Genomic DNA, 16,156 nt, shown 5'->3' on the forward strand with positions numbered 1-16,156 from the left:
GTGTATCTAATCCCAAGAACACAAATTTCTTTAGATATGGGGGCTAAATTGTTTTTCTCTTTTCACCTGGTTGTCCTTCCTGAAAATAGGAAGTGGTACTGACTGAGTGTCGACAACTTCCAGAAACCTTTAGAGGTCTTCTTTAGGAAGCAAAATATACAGGGCTATGGATAGTGCTAGAGAATAAAGATCACACATGCATACACACACAGGTCAAACTAGATGGACCTGTGTCTTTTTTCAACCTTATAAACCATGGGGGTTATTACAGTAGCTAAAACTGTAGAGTGCAAAATCTGGTGCAGCTTTGCATAGTAACAAATTAGCTTCCAGGTTTTATTGTCAAAGTATTATTGAGCAGGCTGAAGTTTGAAGCTGGATACCATGCATAACTGCACCAGATTCTGCGTGCACCAGTTTTAGTAAATCTCCCCCTATGTAACTATGTATGTAACACTATATAGCAATAAAAAAGGTGCTGCAAACATAAAATGTGCTTTATATCAAATAAGCACAACTGTGAAAACCAAAGTGACCAGGTGTATGAGAACTAAAGATTAGTCCATCCTGCCACAGGTCTTAAAAAACTAAAAGGTTCAAGTTTCCACTGTGAATAAAAAGTGCTCCACTGCTCAAATAAAGATTAGTCCATCCTGCAACAGTTTAAATAAACTGCTCAAAATAGTTCAATCTCTCCATCTTGAATAGAAAGTGCTCCAGTTCTCAAATGCCTCTCCCCAGTAGACTAGGACTCACCAGACAGCACTGCCTGGTGAGCAGGGCCAATGTTTCTGCATGATTCTTTTGATGGCCCAGTGGTGATCATTATATTTAGTAATAAACAATGTGTCCTTAGGTCCCTCAGATGATTTTTCACATTTATCTGTATCTATATCGATACAATAACAATCAATCGCCGTTTGGACGTGGTCCCTCTTGTACCCCTTTTCAAGAAATGTGGTTGTCAGCACCTCAGTTTGCATTAGGTAATCAGATGTACTAGAGCAATTCCTATGTAACCTGAATAATTGGCTATATGGATGGTGGCAGCTGTCCCCATGTAAATACCAATTTAAAATGTGTCTTGGAGGCAATTTTACCTTCCTCATCCCAGGTTAATCCCAGATCTAAAAATACCAAAGACCAGGCATCAAACATATGAGTAAATTTAATTCCATATGTGTTGACTTTCCAAGACATGGGAAGAATCCTGATATAGGCTGGTAAAGCTGTCACCAGAGGTTGTAGGAATATATCTACATATTGGGACAGCCTGCTGGTAATTCTGTTCATGCTCACTACTATGGTTCTTCCTGTTGGACATACTGGGTCCTTGTGGACCTTGGGGATATGATAGAAGTACAGTATTTTTAAAATATTGTTGACAAAGAACTGCTGTTTTGACTTACTTATCACCCCTTTAGTACAGGCCTCATTAACCAACGCATGCTGTTCTGCTTTATAAGCTGGGAGGGGGTCTTTATTGAGTATCTCGTATGTAGCTTTATCTGAGAGAAGCCTATCTGCCTCCCTCAGGTAGTCATCCCTGTTCTGAACTACTATACCTCCCCTTTATCCGCCATATGAATAACTACATTGTGATTATTTTTCAGGGCTTCTAGTGCAGCTTTTCCCAATTTGTTAAGATTGCTTATGGCCACCTTGCCTTGTGGATGAACACACAATTTCTTAAAATCCAGATACACCATGGCATAATATGCCTTGATGAATTCACTTTTTGCATGGTGGGGATAGAAAGCTGACTTGGGGCAATATTTGGTGTGGATGATGTCATTATTAAAAGGATTGGACATTGCTGATTCCTCATCCAAACCCCCCTCCAGAAATAGGTCCTCTAGAATGGCTAGGACCTCAGTGTCAGTTTCTGCAACATCAAATTCCTCGATAATTGCTTCTACCAACACTGGACCAATGCCAGAGTGTTAGTCATCAGGTGAGTATTTATGGTATTGGGCTTCACAGAATAATACCGTTTAACCATTAGATCATGGACATATTTATGCAGATGTTTAAATAAATTGAACAGATTGGCACGACAACTAGACAACTGGCACAATTAATCTCAATCTTACTTAATATGTGGAACGATAAGTTAAATATTTTTATATTGGAGTTTAGCTCTCCTTCCTTCCCCTCTTTGGGCTGCTTTCTCTTTCTTCCTCTGACCCCTCTTCTTCTCCTGTTTCTCATTTTTCTACAGGAGGAGGAGGATGGACTAAAAAATGAGTGTTACCTGAATTATTGTCCTGTCCTGTTTTTTTTTTTTTTTTTTAAATATATTCTTCAGATTTTTTTTAACATATAAAAAAGTAATTTTAACAAATATTTTTACAAATATTTGTAAATGCATGCCAAAAATGTAGATTAGTATTTTTAAAGATATACAGTATATTTGAAATGTATTTTTACAAATATTTGTCATATATTTTGTAATAAAATGCATTTCAACATACAGTAATATATATATATATATATATATATATATATTTATTGAAATATATTTTGAAATATATTGAATATGGCCAAATATATTTGGGAAGAATGTTTTTCAAATATATTTCAAATATATTTTTCTTCCATGTGGGAGGCTTCAGCGGCTTCCTAGCTGTCAGCTGGTGATACGAGGAGGATTCGTACAGCCTACATTGCCTGGATCGAGTAGCAGCCATTAGGAAGGTTGGTGTGGACACAGACATGCCCTATTCCTATAGGGAATATGTGAGTGCATATGTTGCAGACTTGTATTGCTGTTTTAAAAAAACTGGATTATACTAGGGCGGCCATGCGCTCTTCTTTCTTTGTGTTGCTGCACACTTACTTGACGTAAAGGGGTTTATTTACTAAAGCTGGAGAGTCCAAAATCAGACTCCCTTCTGCATAGAAACCAATCAGCTTCTAACCTCAGCTTGTTCAATGAAGCTTTGGCAATGAAACCTGGAAGCTGATTGGTTTCTATGCAGAAGTAAGTCTGATTTTGGACTCTCCAGCTTTAGTAAATAAACCCCAAAATGTCTGGATTGTTGGATTTAATATCTTTGTCTTATTAAGCAATTAAGCTGTCTGTGAATTCTGCTGAGTCAGGTGCAATTGATAGATTTATGCTATGTGTGTGATAACTGAGGAGGAGAGAGTACATTAGTGAGCAGGAAAGGGGTAAGGACAGTGGGGGCTAGTAGACAGTATAGGGAGTAGAAAGAAAAAGGGAGGGGACAAGCAAGGAATGACAGAGAAAAGGTTTGATATAGAGAGTAATCCTGCTGTAAGGGCTATTCATGATGTATAAGCTACAGATAAGAGAATGAGTAAAGGACAGTTCAAAGCAAAAGTGGACTTCAATGGACAGGTTGTAACCAGATTATATTTTGGAAAAACAAGATATTGACCAAGTGCTTAAGGAAATTCATCAGGTGAAAACCCCAGAAGATTTAGAGGTTTTTATGCTTAAACATGGGGAGAACATTACTGACACGATGGGGGCTGCAGTAGACAGACCTGAAAAGGAACTGAAGCAATGCATTCCAGAGGTTTAGCATGTTAACTTGGAAATTCTATAGAAATTGAAGAATTTTCTATTCATAAAATTCATGAAGGAAGGAAAGAGGAGACTGTAGAAGAAGCTTCATTTCATTTTCCAGCGTGCATGCTTCATGACTAAATTGTAAATGACTATGAAGTGCCCTACAATGCAAAAGTTCTGCATATGAAGTCATGTTTACAAGAGCATCTTAAAGCTCAAAAGTGGGATTTGGCATACCACAGAATATAAAATATTTTAATCCCTCCTATCGTTTTCAGCCAAGGAAGCTGCCAACTTGGCCCCTCACTGCACATGTGATTAGTGATGTGTGTCACAGTCAAGTGTCAGGCTCAGAGACTAGTAGCTATAGCAGCAAATAAGTATAGGAGCAGGTCACCCTGGCAGATGATGCGGGCTCACCTGAGGTGTGGGGTCTAAGCACTAACCGATATTCACCAGAGCTCCTGATGGTGGAGATGGGTTTTGCTCCATGTTACTACCAGGTCACGATCCTCAGGACTGCCCCACCAGGGGGTGAGCAAGCCAGGGTCCAGTAGCAGATATAGCAGGTAGGGATGAAACAGATGCATAGTCAGAAAACAAGCCATCAGTCAGTAACAGGTGGTTGCAGGTTGGGATCAGGCAGAAGCGTAGTAGAGCCAAAGATCGGTAATGAGTGGTAGTGAAGGTAAGGATGGCAGCAGGAGAGACAAGAGCGAGATATTGGATGGAGAAGGCACAATAATTTGGCAAGCAGAAAGTGCAGAGACATGGCTTAAATCAGGAAGTTCATGTGAGGAGCAAAGGGTTCAAGGGTCATGACAAACAAGATCAAGGCAGGATCATTCAAGGAATTGTCCAGGGGATTGTCCGGCATTCCAGGTGGTTCAGCAAGAAGAGGCTTTGCCAGACACAATAGAAGTCCAAGATTCAAACCCAGGCCCTCACAATGAGACCAGCCATTTGATGGTTTGTCAGTTTGATTGAGAGCACAAGAAATGTAATAGTTACATTCCTGGCACAGGTAAATTGATGGGTTTAGTTTCTCTTTAAGAGGCTAAGTGATCTCCAAATCTTGCAGAGCCTGAAGAGATGATCCAGACACTCCATGTGCAGAGACAGTGCATGACTGATACTCCATAAATAGTATATTAGTTCATTTTTAAGCCCCTTTGAGACAGTCAGAGATCATGAAGATTTCCAATGACATGGGACTTTTGGCTTTGGAAAGGAATCCAAATATAAGAGAGGGAGGAGGAATTTAAGAGGTCACAGAAATATTCTTTCCAGACACCTTTTCATATAAATATCAAATATTGTTCCCTAATATTCCTATTAGGGGGATGCATTGACACCACATATGAAGCACAGTTGCAATTGCATCTTCATCACCAATTTAAGGTTGCTGGAAATATGTTTATGTATATTATGTGGACATTGACACCAGATTGTTGAAGCTTTTTATAACTAGACTCTTGAGCCACACTGTCACTGCTAGTCATGTTTGTAAAAATAAATATATTAATGAAGTTGTCTTCCTAAAATTGGTGATCCAGCTTGGTTTCCTATGCCCTGAGTAAGTAGAGTACAGAGGAATATGTGTGATGCAGCAGTAAGTGAGGATGTCATATCTTGTGGGCAAAGAAATTAAAAAGGGTTCAGATCTCTAATCTGTCCTTTGCTTTTTAGAGAGATCAGAAAGCCTTGAAATTGAATATTTTGATGTCAGCATCCATGTGCTGGAGGTAAGTTGAAGCTAAACATGGTGAAACTAGACTTCAAGAATAGATGCTTGTGTATTCATTTGAGGAACGATGGACTAGATCAGGCATGTCCAAAGTCTGGCCCGCGGGCCATTTACGGCCCGGGGGTCAGTTTAATACGGCCCTCCAACAGCCCTCCCTGCTCTGTGTAATGTGGCCCTCCCACGGCCCTCCCTTCTATGGCAGACAGTCTTCTGCTTGAGAGCAGAGGGCAGTGCGCATGCCTGACTGCGGCGCATTCTCCCTGGTCTGTGTGAATGCAGCTGTCGCACGGCCCTCCCTTCTGTGGCAGACAGTCTTCTGCTTGAGAGCAGTGCGCATGTGTGACTGCGCCGCGCTGGGAGCGACAGAGGGCGGTGACGTCAGGGCCGGGCTTCCAGCGTGAAGTGTGTTTCTCTTCCCCTCCCGGCTGCCGAGCAGAGACTTCAGCTCCAGCTACCTTTTTCATCCTTCACATTAGTGCAGGTAAGTTTTTTTTAATTTATTTTCAATACATTGTGAAAACTCAGCTGTCAGTTGATCTTAATGTTATGAAATGAAAAGTATGTCGTTTGCAATTAACTTGGCATAAAATAATTTATTTGCATTTAATTGTAATGGTTCAAAGAATGTTCGGAAAAATGTTCGGCCCTCCACCATGTTCACTTCATCCAATCTGGCACTCTTTGAAAAAAGTTTGGACACCCCTGGACTAGATAGTCCCTGTGGGAACTCAGTATTACTAAGAATAGGACTCATTGGATCAGCATAAGATGAAAAATTCTGTTGCTTTAGAGTGAAGTCCCAAACCTCAAGTGAAGTCCCAAATACTGACGGGAGAGACTGAGATTTGGTGATGTGAGCGTGGTGGGATTGATGGGAGGGAATTCAGAGAGATGGAGGATAGGTTGTTTTCTTTTCTGACCCAGTGTATATCTTTGTGGTTGAAAGTAATTCTTCACCTTTATGTTTTGTGTATATACACTAAGCAATCTTTTGACAAGGACTTGAGAACAAAGGAGTCATTATGTTTCAGTCAAAACATAAGTTAACACTATGAGATTTTGCCTCTCATTTTGTTTCAGTGTCAAAACAGTATGCACATTATATATGAATTGTTAACTTGACCTACACATCATTTGTCTAGCTAAAATAAACCTTATACCTTTCAAAGCCAGTATTTGTAATAGCTTCACCGGCATTATGCTTAAAGATGACCACTAAATCACAGAAGCACCTAAATGACTGTCTTAGGATACAACTTCTTAGGGGAACTCATTTCCATGATTTTCTGCTATTTAGACTAAGTGCTCAGTGTGTGTTCATAGCAAGTGTTACTGAAGCGTATACCCGTCCACTGAGATTATACCTCTCAATCACTATATAAAGACAGCAATAATCAATTCCTCTTTAGGAGTTCTTTACAGGTATAAATCATATCAATTTTGGATTACCTGGTAAAGGTTATTTTCATGAATCTAATTTAGAGACAAAAGGCAGTGAATCATGTAAGTGACCTCACCACAATTACCAGCTAGCAAGCTCACTAACATTAAGGCACCTCCACTTGTGTAAATTGGTCTCTACTAATATCAATCTAGAAGCTTATTACCAGCATCCATGACATTCATTAATCAAAGAATTACAGTTATCCTATTGGCACGTTTGACAATTAATCATTAGTAAACATTTATATATGTGAATATTCATGTTGTGTGCATATCGTGCTCTAGTACTGATATTTGCAGGTTGTTAATCAATATTAATTTTGCCAGTGCTTACTGAATTAAGCTTTTTAAACTTATAATTCTGATTTTATGAGAAAAACATTATTTGTTTTTTAAGCTTAAGGCTAAATAAGAATTTGGCTTACAAGGTAATGTCCATTTGTCCTCTTGCATCTTGTTCATATTACAGGCGACAATGTTCTAAATAATTCCCCAGTGTATATCCTGAAAATGTTCAACTCCATGATTACCTCCTTTAGGTGGGAATTTATACCTAGAAGAATATCTAAAGATACTTTAGAATTGCCCTTGGTGCAGGTAGAGTTGTCTTTTTCTAACCTTCACATGGACCACAAAGCTACTTAGCTGGTCCATGCACATTGGTGGCTTTTCCCTGAAGCTAACAGTTTAGCCACAGCACTAGAGGCAGCTATCTCTACCTCTTTGAAAACCTTATGTAACATTATACACTGCAGACATATGGTTGTGTGTGCAAACACTGGGGTCATTTGTGTGACACTTTGCATCCTCTGGTTAGTCAGGATGTTACTGGCAGAGGAGGATACCAGATATTCACCAAACACCTTCCTATGGTGTAACCCACAACTAAAACTGTTTTACAGATAGCGAGACAGACACTTCTGGCCATGCTATGGAAATTAACTGCTTGCCAACCTGCCACAGTACATATGTTGCAGTGGGGCGGCAGCTATAGGCACAGCAACGTGCTGGAACATCCCTGCCAGTTTCCGGGTTTCAGAGATGTGTGCGTGCCCACATCCACTTACTTTGGCAAGGCAAGGAAAAGAAGCAAATCAATGTATAGTAAAAAGCAACACACAGTACACACAATAACACTTGTTAGGCACACAATTAACCCTGGAGTGCCCCTAGTTGTTAACACCATCCCAGCCAGCATTTTTAGTACAGTGACAGTGTATATTATTAGCGCTGATCACTGTATTAGTGTCACTGGAGATGTCAGTGTCAGTTAGTTCCCCCAGCATGAGTTAGTTTCAGATTGCCCACTACACTATCACAGTCCCACTATAAGTCACTGATCGTTGCCATTACTAGTTTAAAAAAATAAATGAAAACTCCAGTACAGTATATATCCCATAGTTTGTAGATGGTATAACACTCACACAAACTAATTAATATACACTTATTGGAATTTTTTGTTTACCAAAGACATGTAGCAGAATACATTTTGGCCTAAATTTATGAAGAAATTTGATTTTTAAAATTTTGTTTATTGGATATGTTTTATAGCAGAAAGTAAATATTGTTTTTCTTTTTTCAAAATGTTAATATTTTTTCATTTATATAATATAAATTGTGGTGATCAAATACCACCAAAAGAAAGCTCCATTTGTGTGAAAAAAAAAGATACATTTCGCTTGGGCACAGCGTTGCTAGTTAAAGAAGCTCAGTGCTGAATAGCAAAATATGACCTAGACATGAAGAGGGTAAAACCTTCCAGAGCTCAAGTGGTTAAGTGGTACATGCCACACGGAATATGTTTTTTATACAGTGAAGAATACATCTCAGAAATTAAATTTCCCCAGCAATTTACTAGGCAGATATCTGTCTGGTGCATGCTGAACTAACCAGTAAAGGTTTTTTTTTTTGAACCCTTACTTTAAAAGGGGCAAGTGAGTTTGGGATCCACTTTGTTTTCTGACTGATTGAAGGATTCTACTTAATAACAGACTTCCAATAGATTTTTAGTAGGGGTTCTCTTTCCCTTGTGAAGTCATAGCCCTTAGAAGGAATTCCTGGATTTCTTTATTAGACCAGGACCTAAGGTATTATGTAGATCCTTTTGAGGGTAATTATATTACACAGAGAAGATGGCTTTCCCTTCCTCCCATATTCCTCTGTACCCTTAGCAAATCAATAAAAGAGATCTCTACTGTACCCTTATACCCCACAGGTGTGAAGCCCATTTTATATCCTGGAATGAACTAGTAAAAGGATCCAAAAAAATAGATCACTCACTTTGTGGATTCACAATGCACTAGAAACATTCTTGCACCATGAATCAGCCCAAAGTCAAATCCCAGTTCATGGGAAAGGATCTTCTACAAACTACACATGCATTACAAACTAGGTTATCCTGTTTAGTGATTGACTACATTTCTTATTTATGAGACGCTCTCTGTCACCAAATATACAGCTATCTCACATTCATCACCTCTTGTTTCTACCCCTTATTCCTCTAAACTGTAAACTTCTGCTGACAGGATGCTTTCTCCTATCATTTATTGTCATTACTACTCTGGGCTAAACTATTGTGTGTACAGAACATTTTATTTAAGTATCCTCCCTTGTTATATCTGTTACTTTGTATAGTGCCACATGAGATGATGTGATATACAGTATACCCAAAACACAATATAAACCACTCACAACATCTGCACTTAGGGTCCAGAGAAAGGCATAACAAATCATTGGGGCAACTGTAACCAGTTTTGCATCGGAGTCAATATAGTGGTTAGTGAAGTAATACTGGCAATTTGTCTCTCTCTTATTCATGTTGCTAATATTCTAATACATAATAATATTTAATGCCCAAGAGATACATGATTGATAGATAGATAGATAGATAGATAGATAGATAGATAGACTATACACTCAACTGCATTCAAACAAAACAGTCATTATATGCAGTATTATTTATTTACTACTAGATAGATTTTTCTAAAAATTAAAACATCCTTTCATTACACAATGAAATAATCTAAAAATGTACTCACATTTTGCCAAAGCTTTACAGACCTTTTCCCTTGCCTTCATATATTTTTAAATGCACTATGCAATTATATTGGACTATATACATACTGTAGTGAAAAAAGGTAGCCACCTTGGCAATGTTATAAGCTTTGTCAGCTTATTATTTCAGTGTAAAATTTAATTTATAAACTTATGTATGTATCCTAAACATACATATGTATCCTAAACATGCGCCCGGTTCCACTGTGGGGCTGGCTTGTTGACAAAGTTTCAACATGAGCCCTTTTTGGGGGATTGTTTGTACTGCAGGAACAGTCTCTTCATCAGCCTGCTCCCCGGTCTTGTGTGTCCCCTCCTGCAAATCAATCCTCCTTCCACCAATGTTAGGTACGACTGGTTCAGTATTAGCAGTATAACAGAGAGCAGTCAAGCTGTAATAGATGTATAGTAAATTCTGAATCAAGCAGTCAAGCCACAATAACTGTAAAATACAGTAAGTGCTGGATCAAGCGGTTAAGCAGCGGTAGCCTTGCATTGTAGCAAACATTGGATTTACATGTCAAGTCACAAAGGCTATGTAATGAGTGCTAAATAAAGCAAATAAGTTGCTGAGTATCAAAAGTAACTTTGCAAGAGTTTTATAAGTGGCATTCTTTGGTACATGGTCATGGCTGACAATTTCAGGGTTACAAAAGCTGGTAATGCTGGCAAAACATTTGGATTGTCTCTCGGCTATGACCATGTACCCCAGAATGGCACTTCTACAACTATTAAAAGATGCCCAGTGTTCACAGTATAACAGCGGCTTGATTGCTTTGTCCATCACCAATTGCTTGTAACTTGACATTTAAATCCGGCATTTACTGCAAATCTCCTGCTACATGACTGTCTGGTCCTGCGTTTTCTATTTCTAGATTGTGACTGCATTAGCTTTATTTATTATGTTTTCTTTCCTTTTTGTTTGTCCGGTGATCCTGCTAGTAAAGGCCAGTTCACATATAGTGCTGGGATCAGCATTTTTCCCTACTTTAAGAATGCCAGTCACCGCTGGGACACACAGAAAACAATTGTTTTCTAAGTCTCCTAGTCACATTGAAATGCAACCCACAGCTGTGCTGCAGTGATCTGCAATAAAATGCGGGCATGCTGCATTTTGTCACAGGGCACTGGACAAGATCCCATGTCATTGTACAGAACTGTGACATGAATGAAGTGACACCTTTGAATACTTCAAATTTAGTTCATTAAAAAAAAAGGGAGCTGTGGGATGTAAATGGCACACCACCCCCTACTGCAGGCTCACTGCAACAAGAATGGACAGCTGCCAGACAGTAAACCACTCTAGTTTATTGTGTGGCAGCTGTCCATTTATGTGTAAATCAGCCCCAAGTCTATTATTTTTCAACAAAACAAGCTCTCCTGCCAATGTAGCAGTAAGAGTGTTGAGACAACCAATTTACCGCTAAAAGGGTTGCTTACAATGATCAGCCTTTAATTATTAATTGTTAACCTTTCTCCCAAAATAAAAAAAACTGTCGATGAAACTGCTTGTGTAACTGCAGTGTGAGCTGGAATTTGGCTTCATTTTGTTAGTATATTTAAATATGCTAGTACATCTAACGCTCCCCTCCCTCCATACTAACAAGTCTGCTGTCCAAAGGTGCCCCCTCTGCGTCTTCATCCAGAGTGGTGGCATTCTAATACAGGAGGAGTGTTACTGGCCATATCACTGGGTGAAAACTTCAGTAAAAAAGCAGAAAAAGAACTAATGCAGCCATCTAAGGATTGGTAAGCTGCAATATATTACATTTTTTGTTTTGGGTTTATTATTGGTGAAACTGACAAAATCCAGGAGTGGACTCGTTGGCTAATGAGTGGACTCATCCCCTAACATGGGATCATGGTGAAGCTTTGTTAACACTTCAGCCTCATATTTGAGCCAAATCAATTGAAATTTGTGGTGGAAAAGTAAAGTAATATCCTTGGATTCCCAACATTGAATCCCAATATTGCTAAGGTAGCTACCCATTTATAGTATATGAAAGATCCAGTATAATAGAATACTACAAATACAAATATGAGGCAAAGAAGAAATGTCTGTATAGTTTTGTTTAAAATGTGGGTAAGTTTTTGGTATCAATAATCTAATCCTTGTGTGCTGCTACAGATTTATCCCAACCTCTTGTGATTAAAAACATTAAATGTGAAAAAGTGAAAAAATATAAATTAATATAATACTCCCTTGTGATACATTAAAATATATCAAACCAAATTACAAATAATTGTTTTTTGTAAGTTTTTGGTACATTTTAATTTGTGTAATAATAGGTTGTTTTGTATTTTTTTGGAAAAATCTGCCAGGCAGTAAATATACGGTATAATATGTAAGTACTTTTTGGTTTGAATAAATGCCGTGATGTAGCAATTATTAAAGGGTTAGTTCATCTTTACTGGCTTTTGCCAGAAACATCTCCAAGCACCACAGTATCATCGGTACATTAACATGGATTGCTGTTTTGTAAAAGAATGTTTTCTTTTTCAGCTGCAGTCTGCTCTCTTTCACTCTTGTGGAATGCTGTGAGAGAGCGGACTGTGCATGCATGGGTTGAGAGCAAAGTGCTTGTTCGGTGTCTGAGGCTGTGCATGCAACATCTGGTATACTGTAATGCTTGGGGCTGTTTTTTTTTTTTTAACAAAAGTAAGTAAAAGTGAACTAACCCTTTTAAAGTGTAACAGAATATAGAGCTTTGCACTCACAGGATACATTATCTCAGTTTTCCTGGAAGTGCTGAAGGGTACAATGCAATGGACGGATGGACGGATGGACGGATGGACGGACGGACAGAGTGAGTGAGTCATCGGTTTCAGTCCCAACCATAACACTAAATGTTTGGGGTTTGCATATTCTCCCTATGCTTGTGTGGGTTTCCTCAGGGTACTCTGCTTTCCTCCCACACTCCAAACACATGCTGATAGGTTAATTAGCTCCTGTTTAAATTTACCCTAGTATGTCTATATACATATATGAGGTAGGGACCTTTAGACCAGGGGCGGACTGACCATTTGGAAACTCAGGCACTGCCCAAGGGCCCGGGGTCAGTAGGGGGCCCCATGAGATGCACCTGGTACCTTTTTCATAGGCTTTTTTGAGTTTGGGCAAGGACACAGGGACCCCATGATCCCCTATTGCCCGGGGGCCCCATGAGTTGTCAGTCCACCCCTGCCTTAGACTGTAAGCTCCTTGAAGGCAGATACTGATGTGAAGTACATAATAAATTAACAGCACTTTATAAATATCTGTAATAAATAAATAAGTAGATGATAGATAAAGAATGATTTCAGATAATATAATGAATGGCAAGTTTTATATCTGTACATCAATGTTTTACTAATGTTATCTAACAAAATGTGATTAACTGATAGGACCTGCGATTAAGTAAATCAACACAATACGTATATTACTTAGAGTTACAATATGTTCTTTAATTACTTTACACAGGCTTGAGAAGAAATGCTTCACTGTTTGGATATTAAATCTAAAATACAATGCAATTGAAAACCATTTTCTTAAGTTAAAGCACCCTACACTGCCAGGCTAAATTATCTGACAATCAAATGACAAGTGAATGTATTCTTTGCCTCCTAGCATCATTCTATCTTTCCATGGTACAAAGTAGGACAGAATAGGGACCTGTTGATCTACTTACAGAGTTTGGAGCAGAATATGTGACTGATGGTGCACAGTGTAGGGATAGTTGTGAAGAGCAGCTGGTGGACCTCACTGGTGACACTTGCAGGCTCACAGATGTTGTTCCCTATGACAGCAAACAGGACTACTGATCAGCTTCCTTCCCAGATTCGGGGGTCTGGACCTTCCAAGAGAAAGGTGGTGATTGGTTTGTCTCCTGGAGAAGAAATCCAGTAGTGTGAATGATCTGTCAGAGGAGAGCTGGTTATGATGTGAGGAATAAATGTCCAGCCCTATAATAGAGCTGCTGAGGTGTAGAGAGTAGCGAGTGATGAAGCAACGTGTGCTCAGCCCAGTCCTCCCTGTCACAGCAAACAGGGACGAGTCTCAGCGGAGCTGTCCACAGCTGTGGTGCTGATTCCATTCTGCCCGCACCTGACCCGGCCCACTCCACACACAGTACAGGCAATGTATGTGCTTTGGTCCTAGCAGACACCATTGCTTTTATACTACTATATGTAGCATTTATGTTTTCTTACACACTAGAAGAATTCTACTATACTGTGCCCTTTGTTGTTCCAGGAATAAAGTGTCTTCCTCTATCCAGCTATATAAAATATACACCTTGCTTTTACATTACAGGGGAATCAATGTTAACTACATCAATACTGAGCACTTTCACCCCCTTCCTGCCCATGCCAATTTCACACTTTGAATGACAATTGTGCGGTTATGCAACATTGTACCTATATGACATTTGTATTATTTTTTTTTAGACAACGCTTTGTTTTGTTATTTTGGTGGAGTTTAACCAACACTGTTTTTTTTTCTAAACAAATGAAAAAAAAATTAAAGAAAAAAGTTCTTTTGCAAATTGTAATTTTTATGATGCTTTTCAGATGTGCGCTGATGGGGCTGCACTGATGAGGTGGTACTGTTGGGCACTGATGAGGCAGCACTGATGGGCACTAATTGGCACCAGTGGTGTTTTTTGGTTTTGTGCTGCCCTAGGCAACACTAAATCAGGTGCCCCCCCCCCCCTGAAACGGAGGGAGGAGGAGAGAAAAGCATACTGCCCTATATATACAGCACTACATCCATCATCAGATAGGAGATCAATCGCAGTCCACTCTGGCTGACAATCAGCTGGTCTGTCATGAATTCTCCCAGCCTGTGCCCCCCCATCCCCTACACATACCCAGGGAGTGCCCACAAGGATGGGATGGGCAGGCCACCTCCAACCTACTGGATCCCGTGCACACCCTTCGAAGGCCACAGATTGCCTCCTGCCTGGTGTGGACTTCCTCTGCTCGATTCATCACCTCCCACTCTGTGTCACTAGCTTCAGAGGTATCACTGAAAAATGCCACCCAAGGCAAATGCCTTGTCTGCCTCATGGTAAATATGCCCCTGATTTGCATTGATAGAGTTGCACTGATTATCAGGGTACTGATGACCAGTGCCTTGATTATTAGTGTAAACCATGTACTGACAGCCCTTCCAGTTATCGGTTTTCCTTTCCTCATACACACACTGTGTGTGTGGAAAGGACTGCCAATAACCGGCAAGCCTGTTTACATGTGATCAGCTGTGATTGAACACAACTGATCACATGGTACCGCTGTGATTGGCTCTTTAACCCGATCTGTGATCAGCTGTGTCGCAGTCACAGAATGTGCAGATGTGCACCCAGGGTGTAGTTCTGGTAGGGCATCCATGAACACCAACCCAAGAACTAGATGACTGTGCTGTAGCCTTCTTTCAGCTATAGCGTGGTCAGCAAGTAGTTAAAGAACTCCAGGAATTGCAGAGCTTTTAAGGGTTTATAAGAGGTTGAAGTAAAGCCTAATTTTTTTTGTTATTAAAATTAAAAAAGATGCTATATTTACCTGCTCTGTGGAATGATATTTCAAAGAATGGTCCCTTACCTCTTCTTCTGGGGTCCCCCTCCAGTGCTGTATACTCTTTGTTACAGGACAAGCTGTGCACTATGGAGGAACCTATGCAGGCGCGGTCCTGAGTTGGGCTGCGTGCATCCATAGTAAACATAACACAGCTCATCTGCTGATCACAGGTGCAATGCTTTACAGACTTCTAATTAAAAAAAATGCCTGTTTTTTTTTAACTTACAAAAATATTTGCTTTTTTTTTTAAAGGTAAACTTACCTTTTAAAGCTGAAGTTTAGGTATGGTACTTTTTTTTTTTTTAGTAAAAAAAAGAGAGAACAGTCCATCAGGTGGCACTCACCTTATTGGACTTAAAGTTGAAGTTTAGGTATAGTAACTTTCACATAGTTACATTGGTCCAGCTTGGACCAATGTAAGTACTGTATGTATGTGCCATAACTGTAGACTCCCCCTAGAAGCTGCAAAATATTACAGTGATCACTGATGCTTACTGAACACAGGAGGTTGTTTGCTCGGGATGGGCGTCATTTAGAAAACTTTGTATTTTCTCAATGAATGCTAAGTGTTCTCTGATTGGACACAATGGAGATTGTGATGTCACTGCCTCTCTCACTCATCCAGTCAGAGAACCGTTTGCATTCATTGAGAAATGCAAAGTGTTGCTTGAATAGTGCCCATGCCAAATGGGCAGCAGGGAAGCCAATCAGCACAGGATTTAGAAGGTAGCGGAGATCACAGTAGTAGTGATGCATACTACAGTGATTTCCAGCTTCCAACAGGATCCCACAGGTATGGAGCATACATAGTTACATTGGTC

General features: G+C 39.6%; 1 protein-coding gene across 1 annotated transcript in view; it reads right to left on the reverse strand.

Moving 5' to 3' along the window:
- Positions 1-13,788, reverse strand: part of LOC149443256 (prolactin-releasing peptide receptor-like) — a 143,187-nt gene extending 129,399 nt beyond the window's left edge. The window contains exon 1 of the mRNA XM_089655707.1: positions 13,451-13,788. The gene's annotated coding sequence lies outside the window, so the exon portion shown is untranslated. The remainder of the gene's footprint in view (positions 1-13,450) is intronic.
- Between the last annotated feature and the right edge of the window lie 2,368 nt (positions 13,789-16,156).

The sequence above is a fragment of the Staurois parvus genome, unplaced genomic scaffold, assembly GCF_062004578.1.
Source record: "Staurois parvus isolate SC_StPar_1 unplaced genomic scaffold, SC_StPar_1.0 ptg000862l, whole genome shotgun sequence".
Classification (NCBI taxonomy): Eukaryota; Metazoa; Chordata; class Amphibia; order Anura; family Ranidae; genus Staurois; species Staurois parvus.